General features: G+C 38.6%; 1 protein-coding gene across 1 annotated transcript in view; it reads right to left on the bottom strand.

The window, feature by feature from the left end:
- The window catches only part of Otol1 (otolin 1), a 119,109-nt gene extending 103,499 nt beyond the window's left edge, over nucleotides 1-15,610 (bottom strand). Inside the window, exon 1 of the mRNA XM_004652375.2 lies at nucleotides 15,519-15,610. The gene's annotated coding sequence lies outside the window, so the exon portion shown is untranslated. The remainder of the gene's footprint in view (nucleotides 1-15,518) is intronic.
- Between the last annotated feature and the right edge of the window lie 11,838 nt (nucleotides 15,611-27,448).

The raw sequence follows: 27,448 nt of genomic DNA, 5'->3' as shown, positions 1-27,448 counted from the left end.
TTCCCATCTGCCTTCATCTTCATCAGGCCTTCTACCTATAGACAGGTCTGTGTCCAAATTCCTCCTTTTTATAAATACACTATTCAGATTAGCTTGGAGTTCACCTTACTCCACTATGATCTTATCTAACTACTTACAAGTTTAAGGACCCTATTTCCCAATAAGGTCATGTTCTGAGGCTGAGAGTTGGAACTTCAATATTATAGGCTTTATTAGATGCAAGACAGCCTATAACAGAAGATTATAACATTTTCATTATTCCTACAACTTTTCTGGACCATAAACTAAAAGAAACAAGCAAGACTTAATTATAACTCTGAATGCCAACCTTTCAGGGCACACAGCCTGTACTGGGGCATGAACATGTAACACCTTGTACATGGGTGAAAGAATATGACCTTTCTGCAGAGCAGCAACTCTTATTCCAGAATCTTATCTGGTACTTTTAAAGTAGAAACAGTGCAACAAATGTCTTAAGCTATTATTTCTTTTCATTAAACACAAATAATTCTTCAGCTAAAGTTTATGTCCACTAGCAAGAGCAGATTTCAGAGATTGAAAAGTGAATTTTAAAGCATTGTAGCTTAATCAAAATCTTAACAATGGAACTGAAGAGATGGATCTGTGGCTAAAAGTACTTTATTACAAAGCCTGAAATCCTGGGTTCAATTCCCCAGTACCCATGTAAAGCCAGATGTACAAAGTAACACATGTGTCTGGAGTCTGTTTGCAGCTGCAAGAGACCCTGGTATACCTATTCTCTCTCTCTCTCTCTCTCTCTCTCTCTCTCTCTCTCTCTCTCTCTCTCTCTCTTCTATCTCTCTCTCTCTCATAAATATACTTTTTAAAAAAATTTTTACAGTGATAAAAACCAGGAAGATGGAAAATTAAACACTCAGCTTTATCCTGTATCTCCACAAATATGAAACAAATCATCAGATGAATGGTTATAGGAAGAAATGAGTCATGTCTAAAACAAACAGATGGCAAGAGTACACAGGGATACGTGAAATCCTGAAATATTGAACTTTTGATTTATAAAGGAAGCAGTGATCTAAAACATACAGCATAGAATGGTAGGAAAAGAAAAGGAGCAAATTGCATCCCTGCCCAAGTGGTGCTTCAAGAAAAGAAATTGGGAAGATCCATAGACCTGACAACAGACACACTGAAAGCTACAGTTTTAGATAAAAGACCTCTACATTACACAGAAAGCAAGCACCAGAGAAGAGACCCCATGTGCTGCTTGAACCTACTGCCAAGTTCAGCACAGGGAAAGCATCCTGAGAAACACTTCACAATTAAGCCTCTCAGCTTAAAGCAGAAGGCCCTAAATTTTTAGAATTCCAAACCCTAAAGTCCCTATTCCTAAATGAACTAAATGAGGAACCACTGCCAAGAATAGCTGTTGTGCCAGAAGACAGAGAAATGGGATAGATTCTGTCTCATGACTCAAATACACTTCAGCCGTGAATTGGAGAATGTGAACCAAACTGCTCAAGAGAGATAAGCCCTGGACCGGCCTGATTACAGTGCAAAAATCACAACATACTATTATATACCAATCATTTCTGTATTCAGGCCACCCTAACAATAAACTCAATTTTACTTTGTTTTAACCTAATTTTTTTAATCATCTTCTGGGGCCCTTTCTAGATGGTTGTGTGTTTTTTCCCAATTATTAGTAAAAATAGGTTTGAGCTCCTCAACAATTAACTCTTACCATAAATAAATAAATAAATTTAGCTTTTAACTTCTTTTCTACCATGATAAAAACACAAGAAATAAGAAATAGCAAGCCAGTGTGTTCACCTAAAGTCTAATAACACCTCAATAAATTAAATTTTTTTAAAATTCCAAGTTTACTCTTAAAAATGACCAGTGGCTTGAAAGAGGATCTAAACAAGCAGAAAGATGAAATAGAAAAGTCACTGTAGAGCCTAAATAATAAAATCCAGAGCAAGAATAAAAAAAAATGCAGCAAGGAAATTGAGTTTCTAGGAGTGGGCAACAAAAAAATGTTGTGGAGGGCTGGAGGGATGGCTTACCAGCTAAGGCATTTGCCTGCAAAGCCAAAGAACTCAGATTGAATTCCTTAGGACCCACGTTAGCCAGATACACAAGGGGGCACATGCATCTGGGGTTTGTCTGTAGTGGCTAGAGGCCCTGGCATGCCCATTTCTCTCTCTCTCCCTCCCTCTCTCTCTCTCTCTCTCTCTCTCTCTCTCTCTCTCTCTCTCTCTCTCTTTGTCTCTCCTCTTTCTCTGTCAAATAAATAAAAATAAAACATTTTTTTTAAATGTTGTGGAGGGCTGGAGAGATGGCTTAGCGGTTAAGCGCTTGCCTAAGGACCCTGGTTCGAGGCTCGGTTCCCCAGGTTCCACGTTAGCCAGATGCACAAGGGGGCGCACGCGTCTGGAGTTCGTTTGCAGAGGCTGGAAGCCCTGGCGCGCCCATTCTCTCTCTCCCTCTGTCTTTCTCTCTGTGTCTGTCGCTCTCAAATAAATAAATAAAAAAAAAAATTTTAAAAAATGGTGTGGAAATGGTAGTGGAAAGTATCATCAATAGACTAGATCAAGCAGAATAAAAAGTATCAGTGATTGAAGACAAGACTAAGGAAATACTACATACAGACCAAATCAAACATGGTCACAACTTTGAAGAACTCTAGAACATGATCAAAAGACAAAACCTAAGAAAGTACTGAGTAGAAAAAAAGGCTGAGAGTCAAACTCAAGACATAGGAAACCTACTCAGTAAAAACTAAGGCAGGGGCTGGAGAGATGACTTTGCGGTTAAAGTGCTTGCCTGAGAAGCCTAAGGACACAGGTTCAATTCCCCAGTCCACATGTAAGAGATGAACAAAGTGGTACATACATCTGGAGTTTATTTGCAGTAGCTAGAGGCCCTGGTGTGCCCATTCTCTTCCCCCTCCTCCCTCCATCTCTCCTTGCCAATTTCTCTCTCTCTCTGAAATAAAACAAATATTTTTTTAAAAAGACTGAAGTAGCAAATTTCCAAATTTAAGGAAAGATATGGATGCAAAAGTACTTCAAGGCATTCAGAACACCTAGCAAACAAGAACAGAAAAAGACTTAGCCATATAACAGTAGTTAAAATGTTAAGACTACAGAATAAAAAAAAATCAATATTAAAAGCTTTACTGTCGGGCATGGTGGCACATGACTTTAATCAGGAGGCAGAGGTAGGAAGACTGTTGTGAGTTTGAGGCCACCCTGAGACTCCATGGTAAATTCCAGGTGTAGCAGACAGCTTCAGGTTCGCTGAGATGAACTTCCAGAACAGTCACAGTTATGGAGGAAGGGATTTACTGAAGCTTACAAATCCAGGGGAAGTTCCATAAATGGCAGAAGAAGCTGGCCTGCCTTCACAGGTCCAAGCAGAGAAAGAGAAGAGTACAAGCCTAAAAGCCACACAGCACAGCACACTTCAAGAACTCCAGCTAGGTACACTTTGCATATCTTTAGATTGAAATCTGAAACCCACCACCACACCTTAATATCCACCCAGTGACACTGCGTCCAGCCAGGTGGCTAAGGATGCAAACTACAAACAATAAAGAACTGAATATATTGGGGGCCATCTATTCAAACTACCACACCAGGTCAGCTTGGGCTAGACCTCAGACCTTACCTCAAAAAAAAAAAAAAAAATATGAAAACAAAAAAAAGCTTTAAAAAAAACCCACAGGGCTAGAGAGATGGCTTAGTGGTTAAGCACTTACCTATGAAGCCTAAGGACCCCGGTTCAAGGCTCGATTCTCCAGGACCCATGTTAGCCAGATGCACAAGGGGGCGCACGCATCTGGAGTTTGTTTGCAGTGGCTGGAGGCCCTGGCGTGCCCATTCTCTCTCTCTCTATCTGCCTCTTTCTCTTTCTGTTGCTCTCAAAAAAAACAAAATAAATGAAAAAAAAAAACCCACAAAGGCAAGCTCATCACAATTACAGTAGACATTTTAGCAGAAATGGTAAGATCCAGAAAAGTACAAAGTAATACAATCTGAGCTCTGAGAGCAAATAAGTGCTAACCACTATTATCTACCAAAATCATCTAAACTGATAGAGAAATGGAGACCTTCTATAACAAATACAAACTTATGCAATTTAGATTCCCTAAGCCAGCATTGCAGAAGACACAGGGATTCTCCACACAGAGGAAGAAGACAAATCAACCACAAATACAACAGCCAAGGGAAAGGATGAACTTCATGAGAGGAATTAACAGATGTGAACTAGGAACAGGTCAGACATGTTCAATGCAATAATTCAACAAGCTCCTAAGATGAATAAGGGAGAAAGAAAAGAACTAATTGTATTTGAGCCAATAAAGAAAGCTATCAACAAAGTGAAAGAAATCAACAAATTCCTCTCAATAATTCATTCTATGAAGCTTAGTATTGTTCTGATAGCAAAACCAGACAAGGATACAACAATAAAAAGGAAACTGTAGATCAATTTCCCTAATGAATATAGGTGCAAAAGCCCTTAATAAAATATTTGCAAACCAAATTCAAAAACACATTAACAAAAACATACACCATGTGAAGGGTTAATAGCCTTCCCTAACAACTACAGGGAACTAAAGAGTTAATAACTATCCCTAGAGCTCTTGGGCAATAAAGAAGCAACAGAGGTATTCAGCCTAGATGGCCTTGAAGGACCAGGGACCATCTGAATATCCTCCCTTACACATTCCTGGCTGAAGAAGCCTATTCTGAACAAGGACACAAACAGCTACAACTTTCTTATCAATTGCACCTGGTACAGTCTGTTTCTTAGGATCATCCTTATAAGTTTGAACCCTATCCTGGCTCAGTGCTTCAGCCTTTATCCCATGGGAAGGTTGCTGCCCCTTGCTGTTTCTCTCAATAAACAGTCTGTCTGTGGAGATCAAGTCTAGTGTTCTCTTTTGCTTTTCTCTTACATTTTCCTTACACCATGATAGTTTGGTCTCATTCCAGAAATGTTAAAGGTGGTTCAATACACATAAATCAAAAATAAATACTACATAAATAGAGTCAAGGACAAAATTCAGATGGTCACCTCAATAGATGCAGAAAAGGTCCTTGATCACATTCAACATCCTTTCATATAAAATCTCTGAAGAAATTAGAACGAACATACCTAGTCAGACATGGTGGTTCATGCCTGCAATTCCAGCACTTGGGAGGCTGACAGCAGGAGTGTCGTGAGCTTGAGGCTAGTCTGGTGCTACATACTGAGTTCCAACCCAGCCTGGAATATAGAGTGAAACCCTGTCTGAATAAAAAGATAAATAAATAGACAGACAGATAGATAATAGAGAGATAGAGGATAAATAAGACATATATATATATATACATATATATATATACATATATATATACATATACATATATACATATATATACATATATATATGTATATGTATATATATACATATATATACATATATATATATACATACATATATATATAAACTTCTTGCCAACATTATATTAATGTCTATCTTTTATTATTTTATCAATTTAGGGATTTCCTTTCCTGCTTTTGCTTAATTTTACAAGAAAATTGTCAATCCTTCTTATCTTTTTAATGACCAACTTGGTTTAATTGATTCTTTGTATTATTCTTTTAGTCTGCATTTCATTAACACTAATAGGGGAAAAAATCTGAAGACATTTGCTCTAAAATCAGGAATGAAACAAGGATGTCCACTCTTTCCAGTCTTAGAAATATAGAACTGGAATTCTTAGAACAGTAAAGCAAGCAAAAAACCAAAAAGGATACAAATAAGACTGAAAGTAGTCAAATTTTCCTTTTTTCCTGACAATATGATGTTATACTTAAAAGACCCTAAAGACTACCAGAAAGTGCTGAGATCTGATAAACAGCATCAATGAAGGTGCAAAATACAAAACTCAATGGCTTCCTGTAGACCAACAGGGAACTGCTAGAGCAGAAATCAGTATACAACAGCCAGTGGTTTTCCATAGACAATGAACTACTTGAGCAGAAATCAGAAAAATGTCCCAACCACAACTGTCTCAAAAAAAAAACAAGCCCTAAAATAAAATAACTAGTAGTGTAGTCAGCTTTACATTTCTGGGATGAATATCTAAACCAGATACAGTTTATAGGAGGAAGGGTTTATTTCAGCTTACAGATCCAAGGGGAAGTTCCGTCAATGGCAGAAGTAGCTGGATCCCTTTCACAGATCCAAGCAGAGAGAGATGCCACCAAACAGGCAGCACCAGAACAAGTATGAAACCAGCAGTGAACAGCAGGGAACTGCAGCAAAGAGCAGGGATGAGGCAGAGCTCTCTGCATGCCTTTGTCCTGGAAATCAGATCTACCCCCGTGACGCCTTAGGGCTGGGCCCCAGGATCTACCCGCAGTGATAACTCTTCCAGTAGGGCAGGTGGAAATCCATATTTTAACAAAACACCTGAGTCTATTGGGGGAATCCATTCAAACTATCACATTCTGCCCCTGGCCCCCAAAAGACTCATGACCATCTCACATTGCAAACTGTATTCACTCACTTCAAAGGTCCCACCAATTTAAGATTGTTCCAAAGTCCCAAGTCTCATCTGAGATTCAAGACTGTCTCTTAACTGTGAATCCTGTGAAATCAAACAAGTTACATACTTTCAACATATAATGGCACAGAGTAAACATTTCCATTGATATAAGGCATAGCAAGGATAGACAGGACCAATGTAAAATCAGTCAACATTAGGAAACATCACACACGTGCAGTTCAAGCCCTATATGTATAACCAATAACCAGTGACAAGTCTCTGAATTTTCAATTCTGCCCCTTCGGTTGGACTGAGTAGCCAAGGAAAACTTATATCCTGAGCCAACAGCACTCCATGGTAGTGCTTGCACATTCCTTTCCAAAACATCTTCAGGTTTCCACTGCAAACCATGGTCCATCTTTCAATGCCTCACTTCCTCCTTTTTAGGAACCTTGTACACTTCATGACCCATTCCATGAATTTTTCATATTTCTGAAACAAATACCAGGTGTGTAAGGCACAGACATCCTGTTAATTCAGGGAATAAATATATCTTGACCTTGAAGAGCAGGTTTCTTCCTTTTAAAAAACGTTTGCATTCCTACCATTGTTTCAATGGAAAGAAATTGGGCCATCCTTAATCATGGTAATATCTCCTTAAAAATAGCAGCTTTAGCAACAAGTCTCAATGCCATTAATTTTAAACTTGGTTGAGCTTTTTAACTCTAAATCTTATATCTCTCAGTTCTATATCTTTGGCCAGTCCATTACTTTCAAATTCAACCTTCATAAAACTCTTAGGGCTTAGACAAAAGAATGCAAGCCAGCCTTTATGCCTGTAACCCAGATTCAACAAAGTACTCTGGTCTTTCCTTCCCCTTAGAAAGTTCATAAGCAAAACCTCCAAATGCAATTCTCTCTTCACTTAACATTTCCAAACTCTCACCAGAATAGTCTATAAAACTTGACTTACTGCTTGGGAAGGTGTCTTCACTTGCAAGTACCAAGTTATGTCCCATTCCTCCAGCAAAAAAGTTTCAAAGGATCAGAATCCACATAGTCAGATTCATCTAAGCAATGAATCCACTTGTCAGTACAAATTTCTGTTGCAATCAGCTTCACATTGCTAGGATGGACATCCAAACCAGACACAATTCATAGGAGGAAAGTTTATTTTAGCTTACAGATCCAAGTAAAAGTTCCACCAAAGGCAGAAAAAAGTTAGATGCCTTTCACAGATCAAAGCAGAGATAGACAGAATCAAATAGCCAGAACCACAAGCAAACATAAAACTGGCAGCAAATAACAGGGACCCAGACAGAACTCAGACCTCTCCGCACACCTGGGGCCTGGAAATCAGATCTACCCCATGAGCACTTTAGAGTTGGATCCCAAGATCTGCCCACACTGAAACCTCTTTCAGCTAGATATCTGGAAATCCAAGTTTTAATAAAACACCGGAGCCTATTGGGGACATATAGGCATGAACTTTCTGAGTAGGATTCCAATAAACCAGGAAATAATAGCAAGGATTGAAAACAGGATTGATGAAATTGAAGAGCTTCTGAATTGGCAACAAAATAATCATTAGTGAAGAGACAACCTACAGAATGGGAGAATATCTTTGCCAGCTATTCATCTGACAGTGATTAATATCCAGAATATATAAAAATCTCAAAAAATTTAAACCCACAAAAAAATCACCCAATCAGTAAGTGAGCAAATAAGCTGAGCAGTTAGTTTTCAAAAGAAGTATGAAAGGCCAGGCATGGTAGTGCATGCTTTTAATCCCAGTGCTCACGAGGCAGAAGTAGTAGGATCACAATGAGTTCAAGGCCAGCCTGAGACTACATAGTAAGTTCCAGGTCAGGCTGGACCAGAGAGAGACCTTACTTAGAAAAACAAACAACAACAACAAAAAAGTATAAATGGCCAATAAATACATTTAAAAACGCTCAATAGGGCTGGAGAGGTGGCTTAGCCATTAAGGCCCATGCCTGAGAAGCCTAAGGACCCAAGTTAGATTCCCCAGGTCTCACCTAAGCCAGATACACATGCTGGCACATGAGTCTGGAGGTGATTTACAATGGCTAAAGGCCCTGGCCAGCCCATTATCACTCACTCTCTATCTCGCTCTCTCCCTCTAATAAGTAAATAAAAATAAAACTTTAAAACACTCAACATTCTTAGCCACTAGGGAAATGCAAATCAATACTATGCTGAAGCCAGGCATGGTGGAAAACACCTGTAATCCCAGCACTCAAAAGACAGAGGCAGAAAGACTTGGAGTCCAGATCCCCCATTAGCCAGAGGCACAAAGGTGAGGTAAGTGCAAGGTTGTACATGCCCACTAGGTGGCACAAGCATCTAGAGTTCAATTTCAGTGGCTGAGGCCCTGGTGTACCAATTCTCTCTTTCTGTCTTGGTCTCTGTCTCTGTGTCTTTCTGTCTGTCTCTCTCACTCAAATAAAAACATTTTAAACCCTAACAACGAGCTTCAGTTAAATAAAGAAACATTTCTATGTTCTTCAAAATGGAACCAAGCACTGAGGCTTGAAGTGGTTTTACCTATGACCAAACTTGAGCAGGTTTCTTTGAAGTTGTGGTTTTCTTTTCTATTATTAGAAGAAGACATCTGTGCTTTCTAATGGGAAGGGCAATCTTCAGAAAAGTGTGCAATGAAAAGAAGTACTGTCCACTTCTGTGTCTACCAGTCACCCACACCCCCTGCTTCAGTACAGGCATTTAAAACCACTGATACACACGCATACACACAAAGGACAGCAGCTATGTGTGACCTGTGCCTGGCTTTCTTTCACTGGCCTTACAGCCCCCTTCACTGTGTCCCTTTTGGGTAGGAATTTATAAGGAATGCACTGTTCTCACAGAATGGTAGAGTGCCCCTCCCCAGCCCACCTGTGCCATGTGGCTTCAGGAACTGGACAGCAAGGGCCACAGCACAATCCCAATGGAAACAGACAGACTTGATCAGGACCTCCAACTTTGCCTGAGAAGCCCTCATGGTACTTTTACCTTAGAAAATAATAATGATAAGGTTCAGGATATTTTTTAGAGTGAGGTAAGATCTCACTCTAGCCCCAGGCTGACCTGGAATTCACTGTGTAGTCTCAGGATGGGCTCAAACTCATGGCGATCCTCCTACCTCTGCCTCCCCAGTGCTGGGATTAAAGGAATGTGCCACCATGCCTGGCAAGGTTCAGGAATTTCTGCTTCCCTGCCCAACCTGCCTGCACAGTCCATTTGCTCCTAAAACTTCTAAGTGAAACAAGTATTAACTTTTTTCTAAAAATCACACAAAAGAACAGAGAAAAGAAAATTGGTATGGAAATCCAAACTTCCACAACGTGTTCCAACAGAAAAATACTTTTGCAGACATTTCTTTGAATACTTAAAAGTGGTGGGTTAACCATTGGGTGCTTTTTATGATTTCATCGTATTCTATCATATTTGCCTTGTTATTCTATAATAACTTAAGGCAATACAAAGCACCAAACAACAGACTTTTACATTTGCTTGGGAGTTACAGACATTTAATGCTGCTTTAAAATATTAAGAAAGGCTCTCAGCATATGGAAGCAACTTGTAGATAAATGTTGTTCTACCTCTTGAACATGCTTGCACAAATTTGCACTTACCTAGTTTAATTAAGTAGCTGTTTCAGAACCTCCTGTTGAGATCTTTTGGCAAAGAAAAGAAAACAGTTCTTTTTTCCTAGATTATATTTTTATTATAAACTTATTATATATGCACTGTAGATTGTTTCAAAAATGAAGACATGTGCACTGCAACTAATGACTATCACCAGTACTAGTATTTCAACATACATGCTTCAAAATTGTTTTCTGTGTGTGTGATGGATTGATGTTTTAATAAACTCAGGTCACGCTGCTATGCTAAATAAAGGACTGCTTTTGCTGCTGCATCCATGCCCAGTATTTCAAACTGTTAATTCTATACAGTGACTCCACCTGAGGACCCACCTGTGTTTTATTTCAAACCTTCTATTGCTGAGCACTCCAGTGAAGTGCAGTTGTTAACATTCAAAACAATGTTGGAGTCCAGATGCCTATGGCTGGTTTTTACACATTTTGACAAATTACTCTTCAAAATAACTTTAAAGTTTGTTCTTAGAAATAGAGAACATATAACCTTCCAATAACCTAGTGAATTTTGTACCTCTCCTCAGAAAAAAAGAAGTAATAACAATCAAAATCCTCATGTAACTTCTCCAAAAAAAAAAAATTCCAATTTGGGGATCCTGCCATTTTGTCCTTACTAACACTATCAGTGCTCTCAAACTTACTGATTTCTTAGATGTAAAATATTTTTTTTGTAATTTGTATATTTATTATGATAATTTAACCATGCTTTTAGAACCTGATTAACCATGTATTTTTTATATTTGCTTATTCAAGAATTTTTATGTAACAATTCATGTTTTCAATATTAAATTAAGAACATCAATCTCTTGATGGTAATATGACCAATTTTAAATATGCTAATATATTAAAGTTCTCAATAATAAAATCATCGAACAATATGTCAAACTGTAAATATACAATTCCTCCATGTAGTGTTTAAGAAAGATCTTCACAAGAGTCCCAATATGTCATGGCTCAATTTGGCCACGAGAGGGAGATATTAGCTCATCTATTCTCAAGTGCTTAATTTATATTCACTTGGAAGAATCTTTTTAAAAAATACACGCAGAGTAAAGTCAAAGAGTTATTTATGTGAACACTCATTTAAAAACAATATTATTATAATTTTCTGTTTGATGTCTTTCAAGACACTAAAATACACAAATGGAACTTTGATAAAATATTGAGTACGTCAAGTGAAAGTTACGCCTTTATTAGCACTCATGATCACATTGACATACTCAAATTATTTTTATTAGTAGGATAGTGCTTACATTGTAATTACATGGCTTAAACCATTAAGAAATTACATGTCTTAAACCATTAACACAAACGAATGGAAAGCAATCTAGCTAATCCTTTATTTGTTTTATCCAGTCTGCTGTCCCATGGGCTGATCCAGTGTTGCCTGGCCAAATACATGGACCCAGAAGCTAGGAGGGTAGGGGAGACCTCCAATGAAGAAAATAAGGAGGATGACTACAGTTAATAACAGTGTATTGTTCACTCCATAGTTCCTAAAAGACATTTTAAGCATTCTCACAACAAATAAAAAGAAATACAAGGTAATGCATGTGTTAAGTTACTCAGCCATTCCAGAATCTACATTGTTATACATCAAAAGACACACATATTTTTATTTGCCAACTTTAAAAAAATGAGAAAAAAATTATACTCTCATTACAGCCTTCATCTGTGCCTTCTCACCAGCATTAGAGATTAATACTTTGAAACATTTTTGCTATTTTAACAAATATGAAATGATACTATTTGATTCTGTTTGCTTATGTATCTACTTTTTAATAAAGCAAGGAGGTAGTGACTTATGTGTGTGTATGTGTTCATGTCCATACATGTTTGTGCAAGTACACATGCACACATGTGTACATTCATGTGAAGGCCAGAGGTCAGCACCAACTGTCTTCCTCAATCACTCTTCACCTTATTTTTGTTGTTGTTATTGTTTATTAATTGAAAGAGAGAGGGAATGGGCACACCAGGGCCTCTAGCCACTATTTACAAACGGAATGGAACCTGGGTTCTTAGGCTTCTCAGGCAAGCACCTTAACTGCTAAGCCATCTCTCCAGCCTCTCCACCTTAGTTTTTGAGACAAGGTCTCTCACTGAACCTAGAGTTCACAGATTTGGCTAGACTAACTGGCTAGAAAGCTTCCATAAAGCTGGGATTACAGGCATGTGCTACTGTGCCTGGATTTTGTTGTTGTTCATGTGAATAAGACATCAGTTCTGACATCCTTATGTTTGTACACAAGGACTTTACCAGCTCAGCCATCTCCCCAAACTTCAAGGACAATGTTTTGTATATCAAGAAGAAAAAGATGAGGCCACTATGTGTATTTGCTCAGAAAATGTGTTTTAAAGAAGCTGTTTATAAATCAGTGCTGTATCTCACTCATTACTTGGACTGTTCAGCAGCGTGAGCCCTGGTCGCCATTGCTCAGGGAACAGTACCTTCTATGGCTGCCCAGACTTATGTTTCATATGGAAGGAGCACAGTAAGTGAGGTGAGATTTATAATCCCATTGAGAGGGAGCAGGCAGTTAGGGTGACTGGTCCCCTAAAAGTAAAAAAGCAGGCAAGATGGTCTGCAGTTGCTGGAATTTTTACCTCTTACTTAGGCCTGTTTTTCCACAAGCAACCTATGGCCTTCCTGGGACAGACGGCTTTGAAGGAAACATCGTGGTTGGTGAAGTTCAGCTCCTAGAATTTGGTGTCAGGGCTAGCTTCTTCCAGAGACAGCCCCCACCCCTATCCAATCAGCTGTCCCTCTGGTTCATTTAAGCCGGAAGGCAGGGCTCACCGCCATAAGGTTATAAATACATTTGCAAGGGGATGGCATGCTCGCTGAGCTGCCTGATGACTTGGGAACTTGCAGTTGTGGGTGAGTTTTGTTCTGCTGAGCTAAGCCAAGGGCGAGGCCTTTAGCCCTTACCCTCCCTCTGGACTCTTTACCATCTCCAGCTCCCCACAGGGCAGAAGCTCTTTGAACTTTCTTTTCTTTCCTTTCTTTGCATAGTTTTCCAGGCCCTGCAGATGGGATCTCTAGCCACATGGGTGCCTTTCCTTTGTTCTGTACTTCCCTCAATAAAGATAATAATTTAATAATTATCCTCAGTCTTTTTTCAGTCAACTGTTCAATTAAAAGTAGACACCTACCTAGGATTTAGAGGACTTTCCTGAACCCTTAGCACCCCATTACACTGTGGGGACTGACACAGGAAAACCTACAACCAGAACATACACACAGAGAAGCTACTCAAGGAGTGGATGTACATCTGCTTAACTGAAGAGAAAGAAGGGAGCGCGTGCACTGGCAGGAATCATGCACTCTCCAGGACACACAATAACACAATGCTTGTTTCTTGCCTGAAAAATCAATTTTATATTTTATTTGGCAACTCTGTTTTTTTAAATATTTGATTTATTTATTTAAGAGAGAGAGAGAGAGACAGAGACAAATAGAGTGAGTATGGGCACAGCAGGGCCTCCTGCCACTGCAGAGGAAATCCATATACACGTGCAACTTTGTACATCTAGCTATTTATGTGGGTACTGGGGAATTGGACCGTGGCTGTCAGGCTTTGCAAGCAAGTGCCTTTAACCATCGAGCCATCTCTCCAAACCAGCAACTCTATTTTAAATGTTAGAAAGACACCTTGAACCATAGTTTCATCCACATAGATGCTTAAACAAAAGAATTGGGAGGGAGCACAAACTAGTGGGTAAAATGCTGTGAAGAGGCTCAGAAGGTAGTTCTCAGATCCAGTTGTGTGGCTGCTGATGGCTGATTCCAGGAAATTTTGTCTTATTCCTATAAAGAACTATAAGCTAGGTATGATGGCACACTCAGAAGGCTGAGGCAAGAGGAGTACTTCAAGTTCAAGGCCAGTCTAGGCTATATAGTGAGTTCCAGACCAGCCTAGTCTTTTATCAAAAGTGAAAGAAAGACACGGAGGGAGAGAGAGAAAAGCTAAGAAACTGGGGATGTAGTTTAGTAGATAGAGTGTTTGCCTAGCATTCATGCGACTGTGAGTTCTATCTCTAGCTCTGTAAACAATTAAATAAAATGAAATACATACATGCACAACATACACATATTTCAATTCTCTGGTACACCAACACTATTTACCAAGCATACAATTAGCACATCAAACTTATTCTACAATGAGACAAATTGCTCTATATCTCCATCTTCCTTCCCCTTTTTATTGACAACATCTGACAAATGAATTAACTTCTCAAACATGTTATCTACACCAGGCCAGGGTAGTGCATGCCTTTAATCCCAGCACTTGGGAGGCAGAGGTAGGAAGAGGACAGCCTGAGACTGCAGTAGTAAATTCCAAGTCAGCCTGGGCTACAGTGAGACCCTACCTTGAAAACAAAAATAATAATAATAAGTAAGTAAGTAATTAAAACTCATTCTTGGTGAGAATCATGAAGGAGTCAATTCTTGCTGATAGGTTCAGGACAGGCTATATAAAGGATCTTTCAATCTTTTTTTTAAATTTTATTTATTTATTTATTTATTTGAGAGCAAGAGACACAGAGAGAAAGACAGATAGAGGGAGAGAGAGAGAGAATGGGCGCTCCAGGACTTTCAGCCTCTGCAAACAAACTCCAGATGCGTGCGCCCCCTTGTGCATCTGGCTAACGTGGGACCTGGGGAACCGTGCCTCGAACTGGGGTCCTTAGGCTTCACAGGCAAGCGCTTAACTGCTAAGCCATCTCTCCAGCCCAGATCTTTCAATCTTGAAGGGATTTTTCTGTACTCTCTTCCTAATCTTCTTAAGTAACTTAAGAGTATAGGCTTTTTAGTTAACATTCAGATTCTACAGACTGCCATGAAGGGATGGAGAGGGTGGGAGGTGTAAATAACACAAATTCTATTAGCATCTCTACTTAGAGTACGTGGGCTTTCTAGAAATTTCTCAGTGAAGATCTGTCTTCTCTTTAAAAATAGGCATAATTTAGCTGGGCGTGGTGGCGCATGCCTTTAATCCCAGCACTCGGGAGGCAGAGGTTGGAGGATCACCATGAGTTCGAGGCCACCCTGAGACTCCATAGTGAATTCCAGGTCAGCCTGAGCTAGAGTGAAACCCTACCTCGAAAAAAGAAAAACAAAAACAGCAACAACAAAAATAGGTATAATTCTAGAGTAATTTTAGTTTTACAGAAGTGCTCTAAAGACGGAACAAAGTTCTTACCACCCCACACACAGTAGACTAATTGTTAATGCTTATACACGTTAACATTTGTGTTAGCCATGTGCACATTTGTCACAGTGAAGTACTGACCACAGAACACTTACCCCGACCGCAACACCTACAGATGACTACTCGTGTTTCCTTAAGAAGCCTGGCATAGGGCTGAGGGTGGAGCTCTGTGGTACTTGTCAGCTCATCTTCATAGGCCCCAGCCCTCCAAGAAATAAAATATATATATATTATTATATATAATATATATATATAATATATAATAATATATATATTATAAAATATATATATATATATGCCTTTGTTTAAAATATAGGTTTCCTTCATCATTGGCTGCTTTTCTACCCATCTACCTCTGTTCACAAAGATAACATGAACATCTATTTTCCAGAGTAAAAACCAATACAAAAATGTAAGCAGCTGCTCGTGGAGGCCAAGGCTTTCCTTGTTCTGCAGTCAGCAGACCCAACCTGCACATCTGGCTGTTCTGGCAAGAGGCAAAGGGCTGATTGAACACAGAGGAGAAAGGAAAGGCTTTGGAAGGAGGAAAAAGGTGGCAAACACACTACAGAGGAGCAAGGAGGAATCAGTGAGGCCTCCCTCCACTCTCCTTAAGGTTCCTCATAGGGAGCACCAGTCCCCAGCAGCATTTCCAATGTCCCCCACTGGGATTTGGAGTTGAACTCCCCAAGGGAACAAAGCAAAACTTCTCAAAGCAAAATCCTAAGCATGGCAATAACATAGTTGCAGTGGTCTTGTCCAGCTAAATTTACTATGTGGTTTGGTTTTGCAACTTAGAAGTGCTGGGGAGATTGAGTTATGTTAATTACTTTCCTTAGGCAGGAGTGTTAAGTCTCACCTGTACTGCAGTCTTGCAAGCTTCTCACCCTGAATGTATTCAGATGGGTGCAAAAACCCTCCACCTATACAGGTTTTATAATTCTGGACACTCCTTTTAGGCTCTTTTGTCACTTAAAAAATATAAAAAGCCAATTGATAAATTCTATTAACTAAATCTCATCTTTGGTTTTTAAGGTGGTCTAAGAATGCCAAACTTCTTACATTTCCTCTGCTTTCTCTGCTTCTCTCCAACATGGTAACTCAGCCTCCCTGTGGTTGCCAAAACTCCCACTGGCATCAGCCATTTGCCCTGGGCCTGAGGAGCTACCAGAACTGTCTTAGGTGATTTCCAGCCCTGCTGATGCCTGCTGGTCTTCAACTTCCACTCTGTTCAGTTCAGCTGCACCTCTCAACCATCACTTGAGCTGTAACTTTACCCTGTATGCATATATGTTGATACCTCTCCCATTAATTCACCCCTTAATATCTTAATAGTCCTTCATAACATGTTAGAAGCTTCTAGAAACCTCAAAGAGCATTGTGGAGCATTACTTGACCCTGAGATTGCCCTCACTGTCATGTCAAGAACCTGTCTATGAGACCACTTTCTCTAAAGATGGACATAGCAGTCCTGGAGTAGTGCACTTGCCTAGAATACACAAGACCATGAGTTCAATCTTCAGTACTGCCTAAAAAATAAAATTAAGTAAATAAATAAAAATAGAAAAGGCTGTTCTTCTTTCTCCTGTCTCTTCATCCTACCTAAATTGCCTCCTCTTTCAGCAACTTGGCTTAAAGAGAGTGATGAAGACACTTTGTCTCACCTCCTCCTCCTGCCTCTGCTCTCTTCTTTCTCCCCAGGACACCTCGCCTGTTTACCCTCTTTTCTGACAGAATATCGGTGATATCTGGCTTATGTGGGTCCTAGGGAATCAAACCTGGTCCTTAGGCTTTGTAGGCAAGTGCCTTAACTGCTATGCCATCTCTCCAGCCCTTACTCCATTTTTTTTTTTTTTAATTTGGCTTCATGGTTCAAATCTGAAAGAGAGAGAGAGGTAGAAAGAAGGAAGGGAAGGGAAGGGAAGGGAGAAAGAGGGAGGGAGGGAGGGAGAAGGGGGGAAGATAGAAAAACAGGAAGAGAGAGAAGGAAGGAGGAAGGGAAGGGAAAGGAAATAAAAGAAAAAGATCCTATAGAAACAAAACCATAACTCATTAATATTTCCATAATGATCACATTCCTTTATGTTACTTTCCTCAAAAGTAAAAATGTTAAACTTTTCTCAAGAGTAAAAAGGTTTCAGCTCCCTAAATTACCAGAGTATCTTTAGTATTCCAAAGATAGGGTTTTTTTTTTCCTTCGTTATCTCATTAAAGAAAAAAATGAATAAATAAAACAAGCTATTGGGCATGTAGCTCAGTAGTAGAGCACTTACTTGGCATGTCATATAGAGGGGCCTGGGATTGACTACCAGTACCAGAAAGAAAAACAAAAAATGCCTAACCACCACTTTCTGTTTAAACCTCCAACTTTCATTTGTTTGTTTTGGTTGCTTGGTTTAGTTTAGCTTTTCTGGGGCAGGGTCTCACTCTAGCTCAGACTGACCTGGAACTCAGTAGATAGTCCAGGCTGGCTTCAAACTCACAGTGATCCTCCTATTTCAACCTCCTGAGAGCTGGTACTCTGGGTGTGCAACTCCACACCCTGTCTGAAGGCTACAGAAAAACATGTGAGAAAAAGTACATGCAGGTGCCAATCAGAAAGTAACTGGCAGAATTGAGGTGAACAAGGTTATGTTTAGAAAGTTCAAGGCTAACACACTTAATAAAAGAGAGCTGGAGAGATGGCTTAGCAGTTAAGGCGCTTGCCTGCATAAACTAAAGGAGCCAGGTTCAACTCCCTTTGGCCCACGTAATCCAGATGCACAAGGGGGTGCACACATCCGGAGTTCGTTTGCAGTGGCTGGAGGCCCTGGTGCTCCCTCACTCTCCTCTCTCTCTCCCTCTCTCTCTCTCTCCCTTCCTATTTCTGTATCTCTCTCTCTCAAATAAATAAATAATAAAATATTTTAAAAATAAAATAGATAGGTTTTATGTAGTGCTGAATACACATCCTTAGTTTTACATTGTGAATTACATAGTGAGGACACCCTCCAGTTTTCATAGGTGAGTGCTGCCCTCAAAATTATCACAGAAAACCACTTTTACCTAGCTTCTTTTAAAAATCAATCTTACAGTGCAATCACTTAATTCAATAAAGTCTTGGTATGACTCAATTTCATGTGAATTTCTTTAAGATCAATTTATCCAAATACTGATGTCAATTTTGGCACAAATAGCCATGTACAAGGTCATGAGATATTAGTAAAAGGGGTTATTTCCCCATTCCTTGTCACTTTAGGTAGTATTTCTCCTTTTGTAAATCGATTAGATCTTGGGAAAAAGTAGAGATTTTTTTTTTGAGCCTATTAGAGTCTCAAATCAATGCCAATAACCTTGTATAATGCTGACTACAAGTATCATTTTAAAGTTACTTCTAAGCAAGATAAATTTGATTCAATTCATTAATAAAATAGTTATTGCATTTTGTTTTTAACAGATTCTTTTGAATACTTACATAACAGTTTTATTGTCTTTCATGTGAAATTCAGATCCACAATCAATAAGAATAAATCTCTGCATTGGTTTCATTCAGCTCTAAAGGGAAAAAAGAAAGAGTTACAATGAAGTGACAAAATGTTCAAAGCATATCAAAATGAAGAAATTTTGAAGAAAGCGAGTATAAATAGAAGTGATTTTTTTTTTTCAACTATCAGGTTTATTTAAGTCCCATAGTTAAACTTTCATGAAACCTATGTAATTGTGAGCCAGGTTATAAAATATCATTGAACTACAAGTTTTCAGTCTTTTTCTTTTTATTTCAAAGTCAACTTTTAGTAGTAAATGCTAAGCACAAATAGTTCTCTAGGAACTCCTGTAGCTTTTATTGGTAAGTATTTCATTATATTTACTATGAACAAAGCTTTGAATTATCTATTAACACACAAACACACACACATCTCCTACATACATACACAAGATTATGAACCAGGAAGAAGTGTTGTAATCATCTATAATTTTCCAGCATTTGTAGATTTGTAGATGCTTAGTAAATGTTCATTAGTGCCTAGCTAGCTTAGTTGGTGGAGAAAAACCTCTTAGTAAATGTTCATCAAGTTGAATTTAAATTCATTTTAATAGTTTAAATTTTTGCTCATACTTTCTTCAGCAAATGCTTTAAGAAGAGAGAAATCATAGTGCATTGGCATAATATGCAGCCTAAATTGTATTTTTAATCAGCACTTGTCACATCTAAGTTCAGCTGACAAGTCAATATGGTAAATTTCCAAGGTTTTAGTTTGCCTACTCAATACCTGAGGCTGTGTTGGCTATATTGACAAAAGGTATATTAAACAGACTGATTGCATGAGCTTCAGATTAAATTAGTATTGGATGAGCTTTATTAGCTCACTTTTAATATCCCTCCACTGAAGTCTCAACAAGAATCCTAAATTAGACTTAATTGTGTTATCAGGTTTCAGAAAGTTTGGCTTTCCTACTGGATTCTATGCATTTTGCCCCATGGGATAATTTCCTTTAATTAAAGAGGTAAGCATTGTGTTGCCATGTTTTGTTTGGTTGTTTTGTTTAACAAAGAGTAGACTCTAAAGATCTAGGAAAAGCACTGCACATATGAGATGGAGATAAACAGACCCAGCTCTGATGACTCACAGTCACTGGAAGAGGAAGTAAAGGAGGTGGGAATGAGAGACAAGGAAAGGAGGGAAAAGGAAAAATAGCAAGAAAGTGAAGAAAATCTCAATGAAAATAAAGCAGCAAATAGAGAGTGAAAGAATTTTTGTGAATATAAAGATACTTACTAAACTTGGTAAGGAACCTCTCTTCTTGATGTGGTTACCCCAGAACACTTATCACATGGCCCTGTCTTTTGTGGCTCTCCTGGATGAGATCAATGCTTCTCAATACTGAGCATGCCCACGAGTTACCTGGAGATCTTGTTGACGGGCCAGTGCTGACCCAGAGTGGCTAGAGGCAGGCCTGACAGTGTGTGCTTCTTACAGCCTCTCAATTGAGGCCTGAAAGTGTGTGCTTCTTACAGCCTCTCAAGATTAGTCTAGGGACCCCCCCTTTGAACACTGAAGTGCCAACTGGCATGCTAACCAAGGAACTGCTTTCTTGTCTTCAAATACATATGGGATATTTCAACCTTGACACCACTGATATCAGGCACCAGCTACTTCTTTGCTGGGAGAGGCTGTCCAGTGTACAGCAGGATGTTTGACAGCATTCCTCTTACACCCCATGCCAGGAGTGACCTTTCCTCTAATTGTGATAACCAAAACTGTCTCCTGCTGCTACTAAATTCCTCTTGGGAGGCAAAATCACTCCCTTGAAAACGACTGAAATAGAAGACGTGTTGGGGATCCTTTAGTGGAAAGGCTTCTGGATAAAATATGTGCATCTTTATAAAAGATGTCATATCTTCTAACGTCAGCTCTGTGCCAGCTTTGGTCTACTTTTAGAAATCGCACTCTCATGCCAGCACCTCACACGGAAACACTACAGCTGAGCCAACTACAGCCTGGCTTCCTTCCAGGAGGGCCTGTCATGCAACAGCCACCCTTCCATTTGCTGCTTAGTCCTATCCTCCAAAAGTATTTCTATCCTTTGTGCCTATTCTTAGGCTTGGGGTACAGGTTAAACTAGTAAGGATTTTTTAGTGTTTTCAGTCATGTTAAGTCAAACACAGAAAAAACAAGTACAGTTAAAATATCACTCATACAGTGGACCTCAGAGTCATTCCCTTCTTGTGCTTAAAGAAACAAACAGCAGGGCTGGAGAGATGGCTTAGTGGTTAAGCACTTGCCTGTGAAGCCTAAGGACCCCAGTTTGAGGCTCGATTCCCCAGGACCCATGTTAGCCAGATGCACAAGGGAGCGCACGCACCTGGAGGTCGTTTGCAGTGACTGGAGGCCCTGGCATGCCCATTCTCTTTCTTTCTTTCTTTCTCTCTCTCTCTCTCTCTCTCTCTCTGCCTCTTTCACTCTCTGTCGCTCTCAAATAAATAAATAAAAATAAACAGAAAAAGAAACAAACAGCAAATATTTTGTAGATGACTTCAAAACCATATGAGAAATTAATATAGACCAGAGGAAGAATAGTGGCTACCTCCTCCTATGAAAAGGCCGTTGAGAATACAATTTACTTTGTTTTCTGTTTAATCTGTATTTTTAATTTTTATTTATTTGGGAGAGAGAGAGAGAGACAGACAGAAAGAAAGCACAGAAAATTGGTATGCCAGGGCCTCAGCCACTGTAATCAATCTCCAGACACTGTGCCACCTAGTGGGCATATGCAACCTTGCGCTTGCCTCACCCTTGTGTGGCTGGCTTACATGGGATCTGGAGAGTAGAACATGGGCTCTTGGGCTTTGCAGACAAGTGCCTTAACCACTAAGCCATATTCCCAGATGTTAACCTGTTTTCTTTTTTTTAAGATAGGGCATGATGTAACCCAATCTGGCCTCAAACTCACTGTGTAGTCAAGGACCACCACAAACTTCTGTTTGTAGGAGAGTTTTATAGGTGCTGTGGATCAAAAGCAGGGCTTTGTGCATGCTAGCCCATAATTCTACCCACTGAACTACATCGCCAGCCCCAGGACACAACTTCTTTTTTTTCATATTTATTTTAATATTTTTTTATTTTTTTCACAAAATTTATTAACATTTTCCATGATTATAAAAAGTATCCCATGGTAATACCCTCCTTCCCCACCACACTTTCCCCTTTGAAATTCCATTCTCCATAATATTACCTCCCCATCCCAATCATCGTAGTTATATTTATACAATACCAACCTATTAAGTACCCTCCTCACTTCCTTTCTCTTCCCTTTATATCTCCTTTTTAACTTACTGGCCTCTGCTACTAAGTATTTTCCTTCTCACGCAGAAGCCCAATCTAGGATCCACATATGAGGAAGAACATGGGGCACTTGGCTTTCTGGGCCTGGATCACCTCAATTACTATAGTCCTTTCCAGATCCATCCATTTGCCAGCAAATGTAATAACTTCATTTTTCTTTACTGCTATGTAGAACTCCATTGTATAAATGGGCCACATCTTCATTATCCACTCATCACTTGAGGGACATCTAGGCTGGTTCCATTTCCCAGCGATTATAAATTGAGCAGCAATAAACATGGTTGAGCACGTACTTCTAAGGAAACGAGATGAGTCCTTAGGATATATATATGCCTAGGAGTGCTATAGCTGGGTCATATGGTAGATCAATCTTTAGCTGTTTTAGGAACCTCCACACTGATTTCCAAAATGGCTGGACCAGATTGCATTCCCATCAGCAGTGTAGAAGGGTTCCTCTTTTTCCACATCCTCACCAACATTTATGATCATTTGCTTTCATGATGGTAGCCAATCTGACAGGAGTGAGATGGAATCTCAATGTAGTGTTAATCTGCATTTCCCCAATGACTAGTGACGTAGAACATCTTTATAGATGCTTATATGCCATTCATATTTCTTCCTTTGAGAATGCTCTATTTAGCTCCATAGCCCATTTTTTGATTGGTGTGTTTGATTCCTTATTATTTAACTTTTTGAGTTCTTTGTATATCCTAGATATTAATCCTCCATAAGATATATAGCTGGCGAAGATTTTTTCCCATTCTGTAGGTTGCCTCTTTGCTTTTCTCACTGTGTCCTCTGCAGTGCAAAGTCTTTGTAATTTCTTGAGGTCCCAGTGATTAAACTGTGGTTTTATTGCCTGAGCAATTGAGGTTGTATTCAGAAAGTCTTTGCCAAGACCAATATGTTGAAGGGTTTCCCCTACTTTTTCCTCTAGCAGTTTCATACTTTCAGGTCTGATGTTAAGGTCTTTAATCCATTTGGACTTAATTCTTGTGCATGGCGAGAGAGAAGAATCTATTTTCATCCTTCTGGAGATATATATCCAGTTTTCCCAACACCATTTGCTGAAGAGGCTGTCTTTTCTCCAATGAGTATTTTGGGCATTTTTAATGAATATCGGGTGGCTATACCTGCCTGGGCTTACATCTGGGTCCTCTATTCTGTTCCACTGATCTACATGTCTGTTTTTGTGCCAGTACCACGCTGTTTTTGTTACTATGGCTCTGTAGTATAGGTTAAAAGCAGCTATATTTTTGCTCAGTATTATTTTAGATATTCAAGGTTTTTTGTGAGTCCAAATGAATTTTTGGATTGTTTTTTCTATTTCCATGAAGAATGCCTTTGGAATTTTGATAGGAATTGCATTAAATGTATGGATTGCTTTTGGTAAGACTGCCATTTTCACAATATTGATTCTTCCAATCCAGGAACAAGGGATGTTTCTCCACTTTCTAGTGTCTTTTACAATTTCTTGCTTGAGTTTTTTGAAGTTCTCATTGTAGAGATTCTTTACTTACTTTGTTAGTTTATTCCAAGGTACTTTATTTTCTTTGATACAATTGTGAATGGGAGTGATTCTCTGATTTCATCCTCTGTGTGTTTGTTGTTAGCATATATGAAGGCTACTGATTTCTGTGTATTTATTTTGTATCCTGCTACATGGCTGTAGGTTTTGATCAGCTCTAACAGTTTGCTTATAGAGCCTTTAGGGTCCTTTATGTATAGAATCATGTCATCTGCAAATAATGATAACTTGATCTCTTCCTTTCCAATCTGTATCCCTTTTATGTGTGCCTCTTGACTTATTGCTATGGCTAAGACTTCCAAAACTATGTTAAATAAAAGTGGGAACAGTGGACACCCTTGACTTGTGCCTTATTTTAGTGGAAAAGCTTCCACTTTTTCCCATTTAGTAATATGTTGGCTGTAGGCTTGTCATAAATAGCTTTTATTATATTGAGATATGTTCCTCCTATTCCCAGTCTCTGTAAGACTTTTATCATGAAGCGATGTTGGATTTTGTCAAACACTTTCTCTGCGTCTAATGAGATGATCATGTGATTTTTTGTCCTTCAACCCATTTATATAATGTATTATATTTATAGATTTGCATATATTGAACCATCCCTTCATCTCTGGAATAAAGCCTACTTGGTCAAGGTGAATGATCTTTCTGATATATTCTTGTATTCTTTGTCAAAGTATTGTTTGCCAATACTTTGTTGAGAATTTTTGTACCCATGTTCATGAGGGAGATTAGTCTGTAATTTTCTTTGTTTGTTCTATCTTTGCCTGGTGTTGGTATCAGGGTGATGCTGGCTTCATAGAAGGAGTTTGGTAGAATTCCTTCTTTTTCTATTTCCTGGAAAAGCTTAACAAACAATGGTGTCAGCTCTTCCTTGAAGGTCTGGTAAAATTCAGCAGTGAATCCATCTGGGCATGAGCTTTTTTAGTTGGGAGATTATTGGTAACAGTTCGAATCTCCATGCTGGTTATAGGTCTATTTAAGTGATTAATCTCATCTTGATTTAATTTAGGTAGGTCATATAAATCAAGGAAATCATCCATTTCTCTCAGATTTTCATACTTTGTGGAGTATATGTTTTTATAATATGTCCCTATGATTTTTTGAATTTCTCTAGAATCTGTTGTGATGTTAGCTTTTTCATCTCTAATTTTATTAATGTGTGTCTCCTATCTTTCTTTTGGTCAGATTTGCTAAGGGTTCATCAATCTTGTTAATCCTTTCAAAGAACCAACTCTTTGTTTCATTAATTCTTTGGATTGTTTTTTTTGTTTGTTTGTTTGTTTGTTTCTATTTCATTAATTTCAGTCCTAATCTTTATTATTTCTTCCCGTCTACGGATTTATGGTTTTCCTTGTTCTTCTTTTTCCAAGGCTTTAAGGTGAAGCATTAGGTCATTTACTTGTGATCTTTCTAATTTCTTAATATAGGCACTTAAGGCTATAAATTTACCTCGTAGAACTGCCTTCATTGTGTCCCAGAGATTTTGGTATGTTATGTTCTCATTATCGTTTGACTCTATAAATTTTTTGATTTCCTTCTTGATTTCTTCATTGACCCATTCATCATTTAGTAGTGTATTGTTTAGTTTCCATGATTTTGTGTATGCTCTATAGCCTTTCTTGCTACTGATTTATAGTTTAATTCCACTGTGGTCAGATAGAATGTAAGGAAGTATTTCAATTTTTCTGAATTTGTTAAGACTTGCTTTGTGTCCTAATATATGGTCTATTTTAGAGAATGTTCCATGTGCTGCTGTAAAGAATATATATTCTGCAGCATTTGGATGAAATATCCTGTATATATCTGTTAGGTCCATTCCTTCTATGACCTTATTTAGTCCAGATGCCTCTCTGTTTATTTTTTCCCAGGATGACCTGTCAATTGATGAGAGTGGGGTGTTAAAGTCACCCACCACCACTGTGTTTGGTGTTATCTGTGACCTTAGATCTAATAGCATTTGTTTGATGAATTTGGGAGCCCCCATGATGGGTACATATATGTTTAGGATTGTAATGTCCTCCTGTTGGAGTGTGCCCTTAATCAATATGAAGTAACCTTCTTTATCTTTCTTGACTAACGTTGGACTGAAGTCTACTTTGTCAGATATTAGGATAGCAACCTCTGCTTGTTTTCTAGGCCCATTTGCTTGAAACACCATTTTCCAACCTTTCTCCCTAAGATAATGTCTATCCTTTGTAGAAACGTGAGTTTCTTGGAAACAACAAATTGTAAGATCCTGCTTTTTAACCCAGTCTGCACACCTATGTCTTTTAGTTGGGGCATTGAGGCCATTGATATTAAGAGATATTATTAAAAGGTGTGTATTTATGTTTGCCTTTTTTGGTGATTCCGGTTCTATCTTTGCTCTTTTGTTTTAACTAGTATTTGAGTATTGCTTGTTTTTTCCAGGTTCCTTATATGTGTGCTTTTCCTTTTCTTCAGCATGGCGGATCTATCAATTATTTTCTGTAGAGCTGGTTTTGTCTTCAAATACTTTTATAACCTGCTTTTGTCATGGAATGTCCTTATTTATCCATCTATTTGAATGGATAGCCTTGCAGGATAAAGTAACCTAGCTTGACAGTTCTTATCTGTTAGAACTTGGAATATATCACTCCAAGCCCTTCTGGCTTTTAAAGTTTGTGTTGAATAATCTGCTGTAATCCTGATGGGCTTGCCTTTGTAGGTAACTTGATTTTTCTCTCTAACTGCTTTCAATATTTTTTCTTTGATTTGTGTATTTGGTAGTGTGATTATATAATATGGCGAGGAGAGGTTCTTTCCAGGTTTTGTCTGGCTGGGGTTCTAAAGGCTTCCTGTATCTGCATTGGCACCACTTTCCCAATTTGGGGGAAGTTTTCTTCTATGATTTTGTTGAAGATGCCTACTATGCCTTTGGAGTTGAATTCTTCTCCTTCTACTATGCCCTGAATTCTTATATTTGATCTTTTCATAGTGTCCCAAATATCTTGAATTTCCCACTCATACTTTTCTATAAGTTTGTCTTTCTCTTTGTTGGACTGTATTAGACCTGCCACCTGGTCTTTTAGCTTAGATATTCTGTCCTCTCCTTGATCCATTCTACTAGTGAGATTTTCTATAGTTTTTAATTTTATTAAATATGTTCCTCATTGCTAGTAGTTCTGACTGGTTTTTCTTTATTATTTCTATTTCTTTATTTATGTCTTGTATTGCCTTCTTTATTTCATTAAATTGGTATCTTACATCTTCTTTGATTTTCTCTTTGATTTCTTCTTTGATTCCTTTGATTTGTTCTTTGACTTCTTTGAACATATTTACAATCATTCTTTGGAAATCTTTCTCAGGCATTTCCTCTAACTCGTTCTCACTGGAGGTCATTTCTGATGCATTAATACTTTTAGGTGGATTTATATTGTCTTGCTTTTTAGTGTTTCTTGTGTTGTAATGTATATATTTTTGCATCTTAAATGAAGTTAATGCTTGGATTTTCTAGCTAACTGGGTATTCTTAGTTGTATCAATTGATTTGATGTTATATATCTTCAGCGTTGGAGCTTAAGGTGTTAGGTGTGGCCCTTAAGACTCTCAGAGTATCTATAAGGTGTTCCTAGGGGTTGAGTTTTCCTGCAATGGGAGTATTCAGGTAGGCTGAGTGGAATAAAATACAGGTAGATTCTAAAATTTAACTA

Source organism: Jaculus jaculus, chromosome 11 (genome assembly GCF_020740685.1).
Source record: "Jaculus jaculus isolate mJacJac1 chromosome 11, mJacJac1.mat.Y.cur, whole genome shotgun sequence".
In the NCBI taxonomy this organism is placed as follows: domain Eukaryota; kingdom Metazoa; phylum Chordata; class Mammalia; order Rodentia; family Dipodidae; genus Jaculus; species Jaculus jaculus.
This window is presented reverse-complemented; position numbering and strand designations above follow the sequence as displayed.